The following is a 21,871-nucleotide window of genomic DNA, read 5'->3' as shown; positions in this document are numbered from 1 at the left end:
CAGAAGCAGTGTTATATCCACTTGTCAGCTAAAAACAAAGAAATGGGGAGTTAATATACTGCATCAAAAATGAAAGATAAGATTAGAGCTGACACTGGCCAAGAGGCCTTCTAGAGGTTATAGAAAAAACAGAAGCATGCATGTGAGAACTTTGTTTTTAGCTCAAGGATACTCTTTAGCATTAATATGTGTAATAATGTTTTGCATTTTGAGAGTATACTTCAGTAATGACTATATTACTATTTTGCTGAAGCAAACCGCTGAGATGCAAAGGATACAGAGAAATAAATTCAACCCTGTGCTGCAGAAACTATGGTATCTGCATAATGGTATAACGTTACAAATATAAAAGGGTTTTTTTTTTTTTAGTTGGTGTACATCTCATTACCTTACAAGGCTTTTTTTGAAACAGTTATCCCCCAAAATTGAGTTGTTTATCTCTGAAATGATTCATCATCATATTATCTTGGTAATTTTGCAGTAACTACGTAGAGGCAGTATAATGCACCAGCCTGTTTGGCAAAGTCAGAATTTTATTTATTCACTTCATTTATAGTCTACTCTTCTCACTGACTTTAATCTTTGTTGTATGTAATACTCTATGTTGTATCTATGTTGTACGTAATACATTTATTACATGTTGTATGTAATAAATAAATAAATTACATACAACAATCTATGTTGCATGTAATAAAATATAAAACATGTTCTTTGAACACTAACATTTTCATCAGACAAGAACTGCAATCCTATGGGTAATTGTGGTTATCTTGGAGACCCAGGTTAACTTCCCACTACCCCATGGAAATTTACCAGATGATCTTGGGTCAGTCACAGACACTCAGCCCAACCTTCCTCAAAGAGGTGTTATGAGGATGTAATGTAAGCTGTTTTGAGAAAGGTAAGGTATAAATGAAGTAAAATAACCAGCACCTTGAACTGGATCCAGTAATCAGTAACCAGTGGAGAGACTGTTGAATGAGTTTAATATGCATGCTCCATCTGGCTCCTGATATTATTTAATATATTTAATTATTTAAAACATTTTATGCCACCTTTCCACCAAAATCAGGGTTTCCAGGGTGCCAAACATGTCAAGCACTACAGCATTTCTGTCATTTAGACAGTGTTCAAAAAAGAAATATATATAAAATATTTGAAACCATTAAATATAACAAATAAGTACATAGAAACACACCAAACAGGAAAAGGACTAAGAGTTAGTGCTGTGTAATGTATACTGCCACTTAAACTCATTCTGACCTTAGAATGTTGCAATTAATGGAGACCACAACCTAATTGTCTAGAGAGAACCTCTGGGTGTTCTTAATCCAGAGATGGTGCTGAGTAGAGAACTGTTTGGAATGCCAGAGTTAGCAGGTTATTCTGATATAGATCAGTGCTCTGGAGGCTGAGGGCCAGTTCTGTGAGAGCTGAGCAACGTGGAGTAAGAGCCAATAAGGGCAGATTTCTTTGAAGGAATCTGCACCAAGGTCTTGTAGGTAACAATTACACAGAAACCCTAATTAATCATACTGGTGACTTGATTTGGTTTCTCTGAGGAGAATTCACCCAAATATGCAGCAGGGAAGCAGGAATTCACTCTGAGGGGGTGGAATTGTAAATTGAGAAAATATTAGGTTTTCTGGAAGAAAACCACAAGTCCTTCTCTGGTAAGCACTGTGTGAAACAGATGTCTCAGATAAAAGAGATAGACTAGGAGTTAGTGGTTAGGACCTGTGCCAGTTACACTTAATCAAAGTGAGGAATTAAGTCTTGTCAGCATTAGAATTAGAGATTTCCAAACAGTAAAAGAAACACCTGCTGAGGATAGTGATTGTAGCAAACTTGAAGGCACTGCAGTTAGTTCCCAGTGTTACCCTTACAGCAGCAAGTAAAAGATATTGAAACATCTTGTAAAGAAGTATCTTCTCTGATCTAGCTTCTTGTATATAATTAATGTGACTGGCTTAAAACCCTTTCTGATCTACTTCAGTTTCCTTGTAAATAAATAAACATCTAAATCTTTGTTTTACATGCCTCTGGTGCCAATTTAATGTTTCTCTGACTGACAGGAATAGATTACTGAGTATTCCCATAGACCTACCCATCTTCCTGAATGTAAAGTGCCTTGAAGGGGAAGGGTAATCTATCAGATGTTACTTGCTGGGGGTTGAGTTTCTCTACCTGCTCAACCCCACCCCCTAGACTGCTCAGGCCTCAAAAAGAGCTGCTGTCTATGGCTATTTGTGTTTCTGTTTGCCATACTGTTCCAGAGGGAATCAATTCCTCAAGTTCTCAGTCTCACCACTCAATTGCTGCTTCTGTGTTTTCATGTATTGTTAGTTTTAGATTGATCATTTTTGATATATTCCCTCTGCTAGGGTGGGAGTGCCATGTCCAGATGCTGTGGCCCCTCGCCCTCCCTTGCATGCCACCTCTTACTCCCTCCCTCCTTCCCATTCCCTTGCATGCCACCCCTCCCTCCCCCTCTGCTAGGGTGGGTGGGCGGGCCATGTCCAGATACCGGGCCCTCTCTCCCTCCCTTGCATGCCATCACTTCCTCCCTCCCCTTGCATGCCACCCCTCCCCTCCCCTCTCCTCCCACCCTCCCTCTCCCTCTGCTAGGGTGGGTGGGCCATGTCTGGATGCTGGGCCCTCTCCCCCTCCCTTGCACGCCACCCTTACTCCCTCCCTCCCTCCCCTCCCTTGCATGCCACCCCTTCCCCTCCCTTCACTAGGGTGGGTGGGCCATGTCCAGATGCTGGGCCTCTCCCCATCCCTTGCATGCCACCCCTCCCTCCCCTCCCTCTGCTAGGGTGGGTGGGCCATGTCCAGATGCAGGGCCTCCTTCCCCTCCCTCCCCTTCCCTTGCATACAGCAGGGATATATTTAGCAGCAGGGATATATAGCCTCCCTCCCTCCTCTCCCTTGCATGCCACCCTTTACTTCCTCCCTTTCCTCCCTCCCCTTCCCTTGCATGCCATCCCTCCCTCCCCTTCCCCTCCCTCCGCTAGGGTGGGTGGGCCATGTCTAGATGACGGGCCCCTCCCCCTCCCTTGCATTCCACCCCTTGCTCCCTCCCCTTCCATTGCATGCCACCCCTCCCCCTCCCTCTCCTCCCTCTCCCTCTGTTAGGGTGGGTGGGCCATGTCCAAATGCCGGGGCCCCTCCCCCTCCCTTGCATGCCACCCCTTACTCCCTCCCCTCCCTCACTCCCCTTCCCTTGCATTCCACCCCTCCCTCCCCTCCCTATTTTTTTAATCTTAGTACAAGTTCTATTGAAGTCTTGCTTTGTAGGAGAAAAGATCATGATTTCAGTTTGAGGTTCTATGATAAACATAATGCTGTACTAACTTGGTTTACATTTAGTATATACATATATACAGAGATATTGATGCGTGTACTATATAATGGTGTTAGTGTCTCTTTAAAGCCGAAGACACCAACTCACACAACGACTCAACCTTTTAAAAGTTTGCATTCTATCCATATGCTACAGATTATGAAAAAGCACAAGGTCACAAAACAAGCATTCATGTATATTTTGAAGGGAAACCTTCCTATACAACTCACAGAGTGAAAAACTCTTGACCAATCCATGGGCTGATTCTGCAAAGCCAAATAAAACATCTTGAGAATGAAGAAAAAACGTTTTGGAGAGTTTTTTCTCTTCCAAGATGGGTTTAAGATGTCTCCTGCTGTGTTTAAAGTATATGATGAATAAAGTTAGTTTTGCCTACCAATTATGCACAAGTATTGGTCCCCTCCCCCCCCTTTTATGTGTCTTCGAAGCTATAGAGACTTGATATGGGAATCAGTAGCTGATTCTCATATCGAATCTCTGCAGTTTCGAAGACACTTCATTGAACCCCCCCAAAGGGGTGAAATGACATGTGTGTTTAATCAGCAGGCAAAACTAACTTTATTAAAGAGGCTGCGATGCAAGCAGAGGAAACCTCTGTGGGAAACAACATTCAGCAAATGGCAGCTGGCATGAAGTGGTTGTGGGAAGAACGATTTTCAATTGAAATGCTTTCATGTTCTGCACTATGTGGACAAAAAAGCCAAAATAGTTCATTTTATAATGTCTGCAAGACATTTTATTTGTGTTGTGCAGAAAAAGTGAATGTGTGGGTTTGCACAAAGAATTTTTTCAAAATATAAACTCTTGTAATTGAAGTTTGACAATAAGCAAGCTGCTTAACAGAAATAGAACCCAAATAAGACTCAGAAATAACTCTGTCAAGAACAGTACCCAGAATTGAGCTTGAAGTAGGCCCGAGTTCACAAGAAGCTGCATTTTAAAGGAATCCAATATTCAAATGAAAGTGGGAACAAGGGTTCGAACTGGGTAAGATCTAACCTTTTGAATTTGTTATACCTTAAGTTAATTGGATCAATAAAGACTTAGTCAAATGTTCACATTGTTGGACTAAATTGAACTTTTACATCTCAAATTCACCCACAGCTTTTCTTACATTTTACATATTGGATTCCCCCTGTCCTAAAATCTAAAAAAAATTCCATTCATATAATAGTATCTTTAAGCTATTGGCTTATGTTTTCTGTGTGTACTATTCCAGCTCTTAACACTATAGTATCTGTAGTGTACTGTAAATATGAGAAGTTGGTGTGAAGCAAGTATAGTAGCCAACCTCTATAAAAATGAGGATAGTTATTTTTACCTTGCTTTGTACTTGTCCCAATGCTGTTTTACAAGATGATCCCAGTTGGTGGTAATGAGATATTTAATTTTTCAGTCGTCAGCATTGAAAGACGAATTTCCTTTAACCACAGAAAACTGTCACCCGTTTGCCTTGTGAAAAATGGCTTCTGGATGAAAGCAAGGTTACTGGAAGCCTGGTTCCCTCCCATCCTTTATTTCTGTCAATAATGATTGATAATATTTCTTTTTTCCTTCTCAGAGATTCAGGGAATTGCTTGGGTGACTTGCAATTATTAAAGAAAACTGTTAGCATTACTTTAACTCTGTTATGTTAGGGCAGGAATGTATTTGTAGTCAATAATGCATCTGTAATCTTTATCCAGAACACTGCATTTGTCTCTGCAGGCAAATCAAATTGAAAATTTTGTATTTTATGATTCATTGTTTGACCTTAGTTATTTTACTAAACTCCTGAGTCAAATGATCCCAATAATACATAGATTGCTATCTAGTTAATATACAGCATCCTGCTGAACTTATATCTTTTTCCTGACCAAAGGCACATGACTTTTAGCACAGGCCAATGGGCTCTCAATCCTGGGCCTGTGACTTGCAAGCAGCCATTTTGTGAGACACTCAATGATTCAGAACCTGCTCAAGATTCAGCTTTGTGGAGGTTTTTTTTTGTTTATTTAAATTGAATTTTGTTTGTTTAATCTGCCAATTTAATTTGAATTCAGATGTTTTTGTAAACTGCTTTGGGTCTCCATTGGAGAGAAAAGCAGAATACTACAGCCTTAAACACATAGACCATTCTGACAGTCATTGACTGATTCCGTACAGACCATTTAAAATGTGCATTCAATTTAAAAAGAACCATTTTGGCTTTTTTCCCATGCATAGCTTTGCTATTGAAAAAGACAGCTGTGAATCACCACGGGCTGCAGTTGTTGCTCAGGGTGGGAAGGTGAAGCTGAGCTGGCTGATATTGCCCAGACGTAACTAAAAGTGGGAGGGCTGGCCTGAGCCTTTAAAGAACCAAGCCCTCCTTTGTGCCGGCCATGTGGTTTGGCTGGCCGACGATTTGCCCGCCCACCTCTCCCTATATTTACCAGTTGTTAATGCATGTTTTCTTGTCATAGCCAGCGGCAGTTAGCACATGGGTATTGATTTGGAAGGGCCAGGGGAAGGGAGCTATCTCTTCCCCCCACCCTTTCGAGTGGCCGATGGCGGCAAGAGGCAACCACCCTGCTGAATAGGGCAAAGGGGGAAACCTCTTGCAAGGCGTGTCCGCCCGGCACAGCCCCTCAGCGGAGCAAAGCTTCAGTATGGGGCATCTGCCCTTGGGAGCTTCGGCATGATGCAGGCACAATCAAATCAAGACCCATGCTAGGCCTCATGCTTCCGTTTTGTGTAATAAAATGGCTATGGCCAATTGATTATCCCAGCAGAAGTGTTGTGTGGTTATTGGGAGAGGGTCCACCCAGGAGGTTCCCACCCTCAGACGGCAATGGTTCTTTTTTCTCACCACTCTATCCCTCCTGCCATTTTCTACCGTTTGAGATTCTTCATTCTGTCCACCATTTGCTGTGTTTCCCATGGAGGTTTCCTCTGTTTGCAATGCAGCTGCCTGCCATTTCAATGTTTAAAGTTAGTTTTCCTGACATTTTTCCTTTTTTTTTGTTTTGTTTTCAATGAAGTGTCTTTGGAGCTACAAAGACATGATATGAGAATCAGCATTCTGTCCTGTCTCATACAGTGCCCAACCAGTACCTCTGGAGATAAGAACATAAGAACATAAGAACAAGCCTGCTGAATCAGGCCAGAGTCCATCTAGTCCAGCACTCTGCTACTCGCAGTGGCCCACCAGGTGCCCTTGGGAATTCACATGCAGGAGGTGAAAGCAATGTCCTTCGCTGCTGCTGGCCCTCTGGATAAGGGAAATGGGGCATACCTATTCTCACAGAGTCTTAAGATTCTACATGGGACTCTTTCAAATTAGGTAGATGTAATACACACACACCCCTGCCCACACACAAACACATTTACACACTCCATGATTTTGTGAAGCTTATTTTCTCACAAGTGTCCTTGGTAGTATGATTTGTATCTTCAGTTAGAATCCTTTGACCTATGGCTAAATAAAAGAGACTTGCAATCAGTGAAAGCAGAGAAGAAAAACCCCCACATTATTTGCAGTGAACATTGCTTATTCTGTTGGTATGAAAAGACAAAAGCAATTTAGAGTGACAGAAATCATTTTAATGGGGATGTTCACTGTTTGCAGTCACTATGGATGACACATTTCCAATAACATCATTTTAAAAGTAAAAAAAGCTTTATTGTTTTGTAGGTTTCATGAACCTATTTTAAGTGGCAAAGTTCTTTATTTTTACATTATAGCTTTTAGAGAAAGTTATGGAAAACTGACTCTAAATTCTAACGTGGCTTCAACTTCTCAATTAGGTTTTTTTTAGCTTGCAATGAGTGGAACTTTTCCGTTTCTCTTCAGTGTATGTTTAATCATCAGTACTTCAGTACATTATTCTTGGCTAGTAATGGAGGATCAAGCTGCCATCTTAATTAGCAGCAAATCTTTATTCATTTAGGGTTGCCAGCTCTTTGAACATTGCTGAAGATCTGTTGGTGGTGCCTGGAAAGAGCGGGATTTGGACAGAAGAGGGAGCTTAACAGGGATGTAATGCCACAAAGTCCACCTTCCAAAGCTGCTATTTTATCCAGCAGAACTGGTCTCTATAGCCTGAAGATGATGTATAATTCTGAGAGAATTGCAGGCCCTACCTGGAAGTTGGCAACACTCCCCATATGTATCGTTTGGTGGCTTCTTACCAAGAAATACCACTCCAAAAATTAATCAAGCAGTCAAAGATTGGACCTGTTTAATCTGAACAATCTCTTATAGTGACATTGGGAAGCCAGCAAAACAGAAAATAAAAGATTGCATTAACTGCCATATCAGGAGAAACCTTAACAATTCCTGCTTGACCCTCTTACAAACAACTAGCCAATCATGTGGGAAATGATGGCAGGGCTGGTAGGTCATCAGTAAATGCAAAAAGCCTATCTAGAAAGAGACATAGCTTATATAAATAGCTATCTTGCTGCCCTTTCCTCTTGGCTTAAAGTTTCCCCAACCAGTGCTGTTGTATGCCTCCTTTGATGAAAGGGGTCAGGGCAAACGGATCCACAGCCGGTTAATACCCTGAAGCCACTTCTCCAAGTTATTCCCCTACTCTATTTTTAAGCGGTCTTTTGCACCTTTGTATACATTTTTCCATTTCTACAATATTCTCTTTATGATCTAGCAATCAGACTATATGCAATATTATAAATATTGCAACGGCATAGTTCTGTTTTTTTCAGTCTGTTTCCTGATAATCACTACCATATAATTTGTTTCTTTTTATGGCAGCTACATTACTTTGTTTTGGTGTTTTAAGCCAGTTTGGCCATTCATTGTTCATTCTCAATTCCAGATTATATTTGAACTAATTAAATAGTCAAATACCAATCTCTATGGGGCCCCACTGCTTGCTTTTCTCCATTGCCAGGACTGTTCATTTTCATCCTACTCTGTGCTTCATGTCATGCAATCAATTTCTAATCCACAAGAGAATTCTTCATATCTCACAACTGCTAAGGCTGCATGGGTTATTACAACATAATACATTACAGAAGTCCAACTATGTAATCTTTACTCTGGTGGAAAGTGGTGTCAAGTTGCAGCCAATTTATGGTGTTCACGTATGGTTTTCAAGGCAAGAGATGAACACAAGTGGTTTGCCATTTTGTCTACCTCTGTCAAGTAACCCTGGACTTCCTTAATGGCTTTCTATCCAAGAACTAACCTGGTACAACCATACTTAGCTTCTGAGATCTGACAAGACTGGGCTAGCCTTGGCTATCTAGGTTTGGGTTGATATTTACTAGATTGCACAAAGCCATGCATTTGTCAACATACTCTAAGAATTCCCAAAGGAGTTATCCAAAAATCCTCCAAAAGTGTTGAACAACTCTCCGTGGTTTTTTGGGGGAAAAACCCTCATGGCTGCTGACAGATTGCTGTAGGCAGAAGATTATGCGTTTTGCTGAGGCAGCCAAGCTCGGGAGTTTATGCAGTGCTTATAAATGCGAAGTTATGAAGTAGAAACAATTCGTCTGAAAGGTTGCAGAAAAGAATTTTTTAAAAATGCACTATGATTTGTTCTTATTTCCTGTGAAAACTATTGCTGAGTTCGCCATCTGATTACTATGAATGGGTCTATCACTATGGTTTTGCCCGTGATTCCAGTTGGGAGTCCAGGATTTGACTCAAAGGAGCCTTACTGCTCTTTGATGGCTATGCATGTTTCCTGAATGGACAATTCACCTGCTGGGGTGGGTTTTGAATCAGTTTGCACATCATGTGCAAGAAATAGTAGCTGTCAGTTTTAGAGATGTATAAATAAGAGAAAAACTGCACAAACTTTGGTTGGAGAGAGATTAACTTGGGATACAATGTTTTTAGAAAGCTTTAAGATTATTCTGTAGATGCAATAGCAGCAATCCTAGAACTCCTTACCACAAAGGGAAGTTCAACCTGTGTTAGCATATACTCAAGAAAATAAAATGTGTGTCCTACATTTCTGAAGTAATATAAAAACATAATTATAATTCTTTTAGTAAATTACTTCAATCAATTCGTATGGCATTAGGCAGATACCATTTATTCCCATTGTTTTTGGAGGGAAAAGTGCCATTGCCACTCCCCGCTTTTTTGCATTTTCTGTTGACAGTCATTTCCCTATCTTTTTTCCCAGAAAGATTTATTTAACGGCTCTGATATCCACTTTAACTGTAGCAAAAGACAAAGGCTTGGGTGGAGTTGTGGCTCAGTGGTAGAACATCTGTTTTACATGCAGATTTTCCTGGGCTTAATATCTGGCATCTCTACTTGACTAAGCTGTAGGTGGCCTGAGACCTCAAACTGCTGCTCAAACCACCTTTGGAATTCTGTCACAGAGTGATAGGCACAACCACAAAAGGGTTGCTGTGGGAGGAATGCCAATGGCAAAATGGCTGCTGTGAGAGGAGGTGCCAAACACAAAATCTCAGAGAGAGAGAGAGAGAGAGAGAGAGAGAGAGAGAGAGCTTATGCATAGTTCTGATAATAGCTCTTCATCATTTCAGAAAGACGTTATGTTTAATGTTCGGGGAAGAGGTAGCTGCTTGCTCTGGGCACTTTCACACATTCAGAATAAGGCACTTTCAATCAACTTTTAATGCACATTAACAATTATTTGCAAGTGGATTTTGCTATTTCGCACAGTAAAATCCAGCTGCAAAGTGCAGTGAAAGTGGATTGAAAGTGCATTATTCTGAATGTGATACAACTGATACATGTGATACAACTGATACATTGAGGAACATTAGCACTAAAGGAGTTCCCTTGTCCAGTTGTAGCTGGAGATCATCCACTGAGGCCAGTAATTCAGTTCTGAATCCTAAGCATACAAAATACCAAATTGGATTTTTGCCCTTCACAGTTGGCTGTACAAGCAGGCACTTAGATTCCTAAGAGTGGAATGTCACTGAAGGCCCATAATAAAACTATATTGTTTTACATCTGATTTTGAATGGCTTTTAATTTGGGGGCAAACTTATTGCAGTATTATTGATACTTAAACCTTACATCCATGCAGGTTATATTAAGCATTCCTCTTTTATTTTATTTTTTTAAAAAACCAAATATATGAAATGTTGTGGTTCTGATTTTAAATGGCAGTGCAACATTTTCTTTAATCATAGGTTATGATCTCTTTAATAGAAAGGTAGTGTTATAATTTGCATATTTAGGTAAATTAATATTCACTAGCAAGATGTTTTACTAAACACTCACATAACTCTATAGATAAACTTTTGACTAAGTCTTCTCTTTGTATTCCATGGTAATTATATTGAGATGTCTTCATAATTGATCTGTTCTTTCAGAACCTCCTCATAAAAAGGTTTTCCCTGTTGTGAGGAGAATGCTAATTATTTTGTCACTTGCAAATGAACAACTTAACAGGTACTACAATTTTTCAGTAAACGCCACATTCATTCTGCTGCCTTAACATTTCTTAGAGCAGTAGGTTGCTATTTTTATCTATCAAAATTAATTTTAGTAAAGCATTTATAGAACTTTAGTGAGTATTCTTTGGAGGCAGGAAGATGGATTATTCTTCCTTTTATGTATCTGATTGGGAGCTGACCTCTTCTCATGGTGATGACTCAACACCATTTGAAGTGCCCTGTCCTGAGATCTACAGCAGTCATAGGCTGTTTCTGCATGGCACTATTATACTGGGTTACAATTAGTATCTTACAATCCCAGTTTCTCCCTTTGCATGGGTGCCCATTTCTGTGAAGAAGTCGAGTTAAGACCAGGAGGAAATACTCCAATTTCTTTTGCACGAGCCCAGCTCTTTTTCTTTTTACAACGTAGATGCAGCATGCATGCTCGAACATCCCTGGTGTGCTGCATTCTGATTGGCTCTTCCCCCCTCCCAAAGGCAATGCTTCTGATAGATGGATCCACAGCAACCACAGGAAAACCAAGCAGGACACATTCACACCCCTTCTCTCTAGCTTTGGAAATGAGCTGGTACAGTGAGCAACATGGCAAGTATGTTGTGCTATACAAAGTAAAAACTTTTGACCAATACTGTGCAGAGCACTATGTCCCATCCACATTTAAAGGTGTGCAGGAAACCACAGCATGAGACACAGCATGAGACACCCCCCCCCCGATATACCAAATAATATTTGACTGGTCTTTGGGGCTGTCACAGAATGAGAGCATCCTGCCAGGCAGAGCTTCTCCACCCCTCCCTTCCCAGGATCCCATTGGGAACATGAGCTGGGAGCTGCAGGACTGGGCTAGTTGCAGCTCAGCTAGCGAGTGGCGCTTGGTGAGAGTGAGCTGGAACAGGGTGAGCATGACGTAAGGCAGGGAGATCAGGCAGTGGGGTGGAAAAAATAAATCGCTTTTGCTCCTGTGGCCTTCACACGGAAGCAATTCAACACGGGATTTTGAGAAAAGATCAACATTTTAGCGGTTTTTGAAAAACCTGGGATGAGGGAAATATTGTGGGATAAACCCGTTTTAGGATTGGGAACTGTGTGAACTTCTTGGCTAACCGGGATATTTCTTTTGCTCAACCCGGGATATTTGGACAGTGCAGAAATGGCTATATACATCAATTTGCCTTGTTATGTTTTAGAAGAGTGTTTTCCAAGATGGTTGCAGGCTTCAGCTTGCGTGACACAAGGTGTGAGTGCAAGCTTCATATATAAATGTGTTTGAATTCTGTAATAATTTTCATTTTTGCCATATGTCATCAGTTAAAATTATTAGCACGGGAGAGCCCAGTGATGGCCTGATCTGTAGTCTGATATTTGCTCAATATTCACAGTAGCACCCGGTTCTATTTTTATTTCTTTGAAGCACCCTGATAGATACATATATATATTCCTTTGTGCAGATCACTGTCATTGAATGACTCAGGAAATTCTTGCATGAGTATGTTTACATCAGTGTGCTTGTTTCTGCATATCAGTGATACTCAGGCTCTTCTGCACAGCAAATGTAATGCGGGTTGTAGGTGGGAAAATGAACCCATCATAGGCCCAGGCCATTCACATGGCTGGGCATCCCGTGGTCAGAAGGGTGTTGATTGGGGCACGTGCCTTCACACAGAGGCGCTTTTTAAAAACTCACCTTCCTCCGCTGCTTTACTACGAAGCCTGGCAGGCATGGACCTCCACAGTCATGCTGCCGTCCCTGTGCCCCTCTGTAGCTATGCAGTGGAGAAGCGGGGGCTGGAAAAAAAGGGAAGCACATCCAAATAATGCCGTTTGCTCAGGCGCTGCTACAATCCAAGTTAAAAGAAAAGAATCACAGGTTCTTGAAAAATCTGGTAGAGCGGGAATGCGGAGCGAACTTATGTTAGGAGTGGGATCTGTGTGAAGTCCCCCCCACCACGTGGGTTTTATACCATGGTTAGCCTGAGTTTATTGGTCTGTGCGGAAGAGCCTCGGCTTCACTAAATTGTAAAGATTAATTAAGCTTACTTTTACAAGACCCAGAGAAGAGTAGGCACAAGATCTGGTAACATAAGAACATAAGAACATAAGAACATAAGAACAAGCCAGCTGGATCAGACCAGAGTCAATCTAGTCCAGCTCTCTGCTACTCGCAGTGGCCCACCAGGTGCCTTTGGGAGCTCACATGCAGGATATGAAAGCAATGGTCTTCTGCGGCTGTTGCTCCCGATCACCTGGTCTGTTAAGGCATTTGCAATCTCAGATCAAAGAGGATCAAGATTGGTAGCCATAAATCGACTTCTCCTCCATAAATCTGTCCAAGCCCCTTTTAAAGCTATCCAGGTTAGTGGCCATCACCACCTCCTGTGGCAGCATATTCCAAACACCAATCACACGTTGCGTGAAGAAGTAACAATTATAAATGGCCCTGTGAAACAATTTACAATGATAATTGGGTTGCTTTGGAGGAATTTTTAGATGTTTCAATGGATTCTTAATGTGGTGGCCAGGTTTTTAGCAGAAACAGGTCAGGAGTATATTGGTGTTTATCCAGGCATCTATGGACTAAATACAGTGAAACTTTCCATGATACATCAGATCAGCATTTCCCAACCTTTTCGATGTCACAGTACCCTTGACCTCACTCTTCATATCTCATGGTACCCCTGTCATACCTCCCCCCACCATCCCCTTCCAGTGCCCCTGCTTGCCACCCCCCACTTTCCCCTCCCAGGGTGAAGGGAATCACTGGGGGCGGGGCAGGAAGTGGCTGCTGACCTTGCGGCAGGTCCTGCCCCCTGGGCCAGCTCCATGTCCTTGCTGGTGCCGGCAGGAGACACCACAAAAGTGAGGGGGGCTGGTAGCATTGCCGCTATACCCCTGGGACATGCTCACGGCACCCAAGGGTACCACGGAACCCTGGTTGGGAATTGCTGCATCAAATGATGGAGTACATGGAGAACTTGTGGTATATAAGTGGCTATTGAATAACACCGTTGTTGGCTGCTGAACCATGGGAGCTGTTGCTTTGGAAAAGTTGTTTATGATGCTCATTAACTGTACTGGTTTATTGTATTGATTATTCATTTAATTAGTTTTGTACATTTAATTGTGTGTTACATTTTATATTCTATTAAGTCAGTGTAACTCATTTTGAAGGATGTAGAGTTATGAGTATTTTTGAGTTGTCCATTACTTGTCAATTTAGGAGGCATCTATACAATCATCTCCAAGGCTTTACTGATGCCTTGTGACAGTTTTCTGATATCACTTCATTTTGGCAAGCTCTATACTATAAATCATGCCTTTGTCACATAGCTAGAATAGATCACTGTACTAAGAGGCATTCTCCCTATGAGTGAACTAGATAGAAATTTCAGTAACAATAACTTTTGACAATTTTATTTTTGCTTGAGTTAAGGTGAAACAAGTTCTATCAACTAATCAAGACCAGCCACTTCATTTTAGAGGAGAGAATTGGCACCTTCTGTATATTTTAAAGGTTTAGGTGGGGAAAAAAACTTCAGCTGTCACTTTTCTAAACAAGTCTGTATTTTTTCAAATGATAATGAAAGTACTGTGTTTACCAGGATTTTGTCCTCTGGCAAGTACTTATTTATGTCCAAATTCATATGGTTCAAAATTATTGCTCATTTAATCCTAGGAAGCCTATGCAAGTCTCCTCTAAAGTAAATCAAATATATTCAATAGGCCTACCATTCTTAGGCTTGAAGGCAATGACTAGTAATACTTATTCAGGTCAACTGTTGGTTCATTTTTAAAGTATCTGGTCAGTGTGGCATAACAATGCAGTACACTTGGCTAATTGAAATGTAATGCCTCACTGTGCTATGGTAAATCAGTCAAAGGTTAGCAATTAGGGAAATAAAGTGTATCTGTCTCCAAATTTAAGTAAATTACCGGTAGGCAGGGGAATGCATTTAGTGGCAAAGGAAAGAAAATATAGCTTGAGTTTATCCAAAGCAAAATATTGTTGGAATAATGCAGTAATTCTTCTTATCTTACTAGTAGTTACTCAGAGCTATATTAATTGGTTTTCTGCACTTTGTGCAATCTACTTGAGTGTGAACAGTTTTTCCTTCCTAGCACTTTTGGAGCTCTGTACAGAAGATGGGGACAGGACGGGGGTGTTGGAAGGCAGCTGCACCTGGACCCAGCGAGCAAGAGATGTGAATGGGATTCTCTTCAGCAAGTCTTGTGGGCAATTCTACCACAATTATGGAGAAAGCCCATTGAAGTCAATGCGTTGAGAAAAGTGTTAAACTGTTTAGGATGGCACTATTAGTGTTTTTGATGATATTTTTAAACCAATACATAATCTAACCAATGCCTTTTAGTATTTTTATTTATTTATTTATTTATTGGGTTTATAGACCGCCCTCCCCCGAAGGGCTCAGGGCGGTGAACAACATATAACAGAGCACAATAATAAATTAAAATCCAATAAATATAAGTTAATATGGCTCTAATAATAAACCCTATCTTATTAAAAATACAACATTATTAAACTTAGCATTAAGCTAACATTAAAACAAGATGGCGCCAGCTTCAGTTCACCCAGAGCCCCAGAGGGGGGATGAGGCGGTGGATCCACTTGATGTTATAATCAAGGACAGGGAGGAGAGGAGGAGAGGGAGGGGGCCCCTATCAACAGCTAGGCTCCCCAAAGGCCCAGTGGAACAGCTCTGTCTTACAGGCCCTGCGGAACTCAACCAGATCCCACAGAGCCCGAACAGCTGGTGGGAGAGCGTTCCACCAGGCGGGGGCCAGAGTAGCCAACCAAGCAGCACATAACAGTGTGCAAGCTTTACTGTCCTCCAGAACATTTCTTCAGGTGAGATGTTACCAATAACTAAATTTTAAATAAGAAAAATAAGAAAAGAAAAATCCTGGGACACAACATAATGTCCTAATAGAGTCTGCTATAGCCTGTGCTGTGCTTAGATGTTAGATGATATAATGCTGGGAAGAGGGAGAATATGTTTCATGTCTTTTTTACAAGTGGTCAGGGCTACGTTTCCCTGCTGACTCTGGAATGAGATGCCGGGGCAGACACTATGCACTCCCTCAAGCAGGATGCCTTCTCTCCTTTGGGCACTGAGGCAGGCCCACCCAGTCATAGCCCTTCCCCTAACCTACACTATAGAATGTTAGCTTTAGCTTAAATTCCATCTCAGCCTTCATGGTCGTCAGATTTTCAATAGCTTTTGCTCTTAATCAAAGGGTTGTATTTTCTTGTCAGGCCAAGAAAGATTGTAAATGCACTTTGTTTAGTGATGATAACAATAGTTTACGCTAAATAATACATATTTTTTTACATATTGGCACTTAAAATAAGGCTATAGTATATATTTTATATGTTAAATGTCCTATTTGATTGCACAATAAACCCATGGGAACATTGTGATAAAGTTCAGGGACAGAGCATATTGTTATTGATTACCTTTCTAGAAGATTCCCTGTATGCCTTTTCCTTCCCTTCTGCTCAGTGACCAACAAATTGAATGATGGAGGGGATAAAAGGACATACCTGTCTGGCAATCCTTTCATGATTGAAATAAAATGATAAATAACCAAAGCTTGGATCCTGTGTGTTGCATTTCAATTGGGACAGTGAAGTTGCTTATTAACTCTAGCACTGAACAGAGAAAAGATGTATAGGATAGTTCTTTGACTCTTGTGAAAGGGCTGAAGTGAGAACCCAAGCCAATTTCAGCTGGGGATAAATTTCTCAGAATGTTTTGTGTGAAAGAAACAAATTGTGGAGCCAATGATAAAGAGCTCTGGGGACTCTATGGCCGTTTCTGCATGGCCACGCTGGGGGTTGGGTTGGCATACATGACGCCGACCCAACCCCCCCGGGACCGTTCGCACGAATGGTCCCAGTTGCGGTGGGGAAGACGGTGCAGCCTCAGCACAGGCTGCGCCGTCCCCCAAATGCCTTACCGTGTCCTCCGGCCTCCGGTGTCGCTGGAGCCAGGGGGCAGGCCCCCCCTGCCCTGGGCGAGCAGCTCCCGGAGAGTCGCCAGGGCAGAGGGGGGCATGTTCCCTGGCACCTGTGCTGACTAGGACACAGTAAGGCATTTTAGGGAAGAGGGGGGAATGGCGCCTTCCAGCAAAGCTGCCATTAATTCGCACGCGGCAGCGAGTTGGAAGCAGCTGTTTCCCAAGAAACCCTCCGGCAAAACAGGGAGTGAGGCTGGGAAACAGTGGCTTCGCCCCAGCCGGTGGGGAGGCTTGAGGCCGATCGCGGACTCTACGATGCAGCTAATGCCCCATGCTGAAACAACTCTCTAAGAGGTCCAAGCGTTTTTTTGCTACGCTGTCCCTAGAGGGAAGTAGCTATTATTAGCCCACGTCTTGGGAAAAGGGCCCTATCTAGAATCAGGGGAGAGTTTTCTAAGCTTTTGTTTTGGAATAAATAATAGCTTTTTTCTATGAGAAACAGTACCATGATTAGGCCCTTTCCATAAGATGTATTTCCTGAAACAGTGTTTTGAAAAAGAACTCTTGAGGTGAATTACTTGCACTGGCCCATTAGTCCTTTGTGAAATAAGATACACAATAAATGTGAAGCTAGAATTTCCTAAGAATGCTCATATTAATCATCAGAAATAGAAGCCTCATACAAACCAAGAGATTTCACATAATTATAACACTTCAATAAGATTGTGATGTTTAAATAGCATTTAAATATATGCTGTTTTTAAAAAAGAAGTGCAAAGGATGAAAAAAGTTAGTGACATTTCCCTACATTTTGAATGAAACATTATTTGTGAAAATATTGTGCTCATAAATTCAATTGATACTGAATCAGTGAAGTAATTTCATTTGAGGTTTATTATTTTAATTAACTACAAACAAAATTAACTTTTAATTGACTTTTAATTGTGTTAGGCAAATCATGATTTTAGCATAATGCAAACATGAAAATATAATTTAGCATATTGGTGTTAGTAATACAATAATGAACTTTTATCACTTTTGTTGATTCACTTCTATACTGCAGTAAAGTAAAACCTTTAGCATGTGTTTCAGTTGTGATCTTTCTGTTAGTTACTTTGACTTGAGATCCGACAGCTAGACATAATGGCAGCAGATGTGTTAGCTTAAACCTGGACCACACAATCATGTGTATAGGGAGTTACCACACCAACTGCTTTCTTTCCTGTAACATCTCTCTCCAAGGACTTTTGTATCCCTATCTCAGAGCATAGATGAGGAGGGAAAATAAAACATGGGGGAACAGACTGCAGGAAATTGTGAATGGGAGGATGTATCAGTCACCTCCATTGATAGTCTTTTTGATTATACCCTCTCACCCACACACTTTTCATGTGAATGAGTCAGATATGGGATGAAATGGTCTGCTATTCGCTAATGCTGTGGTTTGTCTGTGCGACTTGTAGCATTGTCAGTCTCCAGTTGGGGCCTGGAAAATTCCTGGAATCTATATTATTATTATTATTATTATTATTATTATTATTATTATTATTATTATTATTATTATTATTATTATTATTATTATTATTATTATTATTATTATTATTATTAATCATTATTATTATTATTATTATTGTTGTTGTTGTAGTAGTAGTAGTAGTAGTAGTAGTAGTAGTAGTAGTAGTAGTAGTAGTAGTAGTAGTAGATTTCACAGCTGCCATATCTTTAGCTGGTTGTTGGCCTTCATTACAATTTGACCCTCACCCAGAGGCCTAGGAAGTTGTAATGTATCGGAGTAGTGTTCGTGCGGATCCCAGCAGGGCTGCCTTCTGAATTATTATTATTATTATTATTATTATTATTATTATTATTATTATTATTATTATTATTATTATTATTATTATTATTATTATTGATGTCGTTGTTGTTGTCGTTGTTGTTGTCGTTGTTGTCGTTAGTATTATAAGTATTATTAGTATTATTAGTATTAGTATTATTACAATTAATTAATTAATTAATTAAACTTATATACTGCCCTCCCCTGAAGGGCTCAGGGTGGTGCACAACATGAATATAACAGATAGAGCACAATATAAAATAAACAACCATAAATAAATAAATATAGGCTCTATAATATTAAAATACTAACCCAATTAAAATACAGCATTCCAAGTTACCAATTACTAATATAACTGGTGGTGTCCATCAGCTAAAAAACCCTCCTGAGAGGGGAACATCAGGGTCTACTGATGTTATAGAGGGGAGAGTGGAGGAGGGTGCACAATCAGCAGCTGGCCTCCTCAAAAACCCAGTGGAACAGCTCAGTCTTACAGGCCCTGCGGAACTCGCCAAGGTCCCGCAGGGCCTAGACAGCTGGAGGAAGAGCGTTTCACCAGGCAGGGGCCAGGCCCGTAAAAGCCCTGGCCTGAGTGGAGGCCAGCTGCAACATTGAGGGGCCGGGGACCACCAGTAAATTGGCCTCTGCCAAACGCAGAGGCTGAGTTGGGACATACAGGGCAAGACGGTCCCATAGGTACAAGGGTCCCAGGCCGCGTAATGCCTTAAAGGTTAATTCCTTGAAGATGATTCGGAACTCAACCGGAAGCCAGTGCAGGCGGCACAACACAGGTGAAATATGGTTTCTGGCAGCACCCCCTGTGAGCAAACGAGCCACCGCATGCTGGACCAGCTTTAATTTCTGAATCAGATGCAAGGGAAGGCCTGCGTAGCACGAGTTGCAATAGTCTAGCCTGGAGGTGACTGTTGCATGGATCACGGTGGCTAGATCCACTTGGGAGAGGAAGGGGGCCAGCTGCCGGGCCTGACAGAGATGGAAGAATGCAACCCGGGTTACATGGGCCACCTGAGTCTCCATTGAAAGAGACGAATCCAGGTGGACCCCCAGGCTGTGAACAGAAGGGGTCGGTGCCAGTGAGACCCCCTCCCACACCAATGGCTGAAAATCCCCAACATCCCCCCTCGTGGCCCAGCCAGAGGATCTCTGTCTTTGCTGGATTCAGTTTTAACCTGCTCTGCTGCAACCAACCAGCGACCGCCTCCAAACAATGCTGTAGAGCCGCAGGGGTGGTGGCCACTCCCCTCTCCATCAGCAGAATGAGCTGAGTGTCATCAGCATATTGATGGCAAGTCAGCCCAAAGCTCCGTACTAACTGAGCAAGGGGTCGCATATAGATGTTAAATAATAGTGGGGACAACAGCACCCCCTGAGGCACACCGCAATGAAGTGGGCACTTCCGGGAGGCTTGGGCCCTGCACCACACTTGCTGACTCCGGTCCCGGAGAAACGAGGCAATCCACTGAAGGACAGTGCCCCGCGCCCCGGAAGCGGCCAGGTGGTGGGCCAAAAGATCATGGTCGACCGCATCAAACACTGCGGTAAGATCTAGTAATACCAGCAGCACCGATCCGCCTCAGTCGAGCTGCATATGGAGCATACAGATCATATCTTTGACGGCGACGAGAACAGTCTCCATCCCATGCCCAGCACAGAAGCTGGACTGGAAGGAATCAAAAGCTGATGTGTCCTCCAAGAAGCCCTGAAGCTGCTCCAAAAACTCCAACAATTACCTTCCCCAGAAACGAAAGATTTGAGATGGGGCGGTAATTGGCCAGATCACCAGGATCTAACGATGGTCTTTTTGAGAGTGGGCGGACCCTGCCTTCTTCAACCCACCCGGAAAAACTCCTTGCTCAATATCTAATTCACAACTGTGCTTCTGCCTGCGGATATTTAAATCCACAGTTAAAGGCCACACTCACCTCAAACTTGAGTATTCCAAGTTTGAACAAACATCTGTTTGAGGTGAGCATTTGGATTTAAATATCTGCAGACAAGGGCACAGTTGTGAATTAGATATATAGTTGTGACTGACACATCCTCACATTCACAATTTCCTGCAGTCTGTCCTTCCAGTTATTTTTCCCTCCTCATCTATGCTCTGATATAGGCACACAGATGATATTCCACCATCATAAAGAGCGGCTGAGATTTACCTTGGCTGCCGCCGCTGCCTGAGGGTGGGGCAGGAAGAGTGGCAGGCTCAGCATGGAGCTGGGCTGCCCAGGTGCTGGCACAAGTGAGTAATGTGTCTGAAGGGGGTGGGGCTACAACTTTATATGGGCAGGGCAGGCCATCCCATGCCTCTTCTCACCCGAGCGCTGAAGGTTTCTCCTTCCCTCCCTCGTGGGTCTGTTTTTTGTTGTTGGTATTCTGTTTACAGTGATTGTTGTTGTTATTTGCATTTCATCTGTCACAGCATGGCGGGTTGCACATAGGGACAGATCTGTTCAGGGAAGGAGGAGCTATGTGCCGGCCCTCCCCATTTGGGGGGGCCACCATAAGAGGCCTGGGGGGTGGAGGGAGCCTGTGAACCACATGACCATGTTGGGGCTGCTGGTGGCTCACACGACCTGGCAGCAAGGGGAGTTCATCTGGAGGACGGTGCCCAGGTGGCTCCCACTATCTTGCTGCTCCAGGCATTGGTGTTTTCCCCCATGCATTGGGCTGTGGGAAAGTTATTACTGGGGGACAGCAAACCTGCTGTTTAGTGGTCACTGGGGGACAACAGGCATGCTTCCCAGTACCGGATTTGTCCCCTATGCTGCTTCCTTTTGCAAGCACACCAATAAAATGACTGTGGCCAAATTTTACTCACACAATGGGGTCTTCTTCTGCACCCTTGGACCACTTTCTTCCCTCCTTGGGTAACAAGAGGTGTTTGGAATGATTTCACAGAGAATGTTTCCAAGACACAATGTTTAACCACTTGGAAAATCTGTGGTAAGCTGTGTGTGTGGAAAAGGCCTCTGCCATGGATATAATTAACCTTTCTGAATATCAAAATGTACATTTACAATGGTATGTAAAAGTTTAATGTTTCACTTAGTATCAACATGTAGCTGATTTTAAGCCAGGACTGACATGCAGCTATTTCAAGCACCTATTATTTAGCCAGGTGGTTTAAAGACTAAGCATATTTGGAAGTTGCATTGAAATCAGTAGATGTGTAGGTTGCCAGTAAATGTGTAGGTTGCTGTAAATGCTTTTGAATGTATTGGAAAAGAGTGAAAACTAGGACGTCAGTCATATGCACTGTTATAATTACTTGGTCAGTCATATTACGTGGTCAG

At 42.2% G+C, this 21,871-nt stretch overlaps 1 protein-coding gene across 5 annotated transcripts in view; it reads left to right on the top strand.

The window, feature by feature from the left end:
- The window catches only part of NAV3 (neuron navigator 3), a 605,012-nt gene that overhangs the window by 145,154 nt on the left and 437,987 nt on the right, over positions 1-21,871 (top strand). The window lies entirely within an intron of this gene.

This window comes from Sphaerodactylus townsendi, linkage group LG06 (assembly GCF_021028975.2).
Source record: "Sphaerodactylus townsendi isolate TG3544 linkage group LG06, MPM_Stown_v2.3, whole genome shotgun sequence".
In the NCBI taxonomy this organism is placed as follows: domain Eukaryota; kingdom Metazoa; phylum Chordata; class Lepidosauria; order Squamata; family Sphaerodactylidae; genus Sphaerodactylus; species Sphaerodactylus townsendi.
The sequence above is the reverse complement of the archived record's forward strand: the minus strand, read 5'-3'. Positions and strand labels throughout refer to the sequence as shown.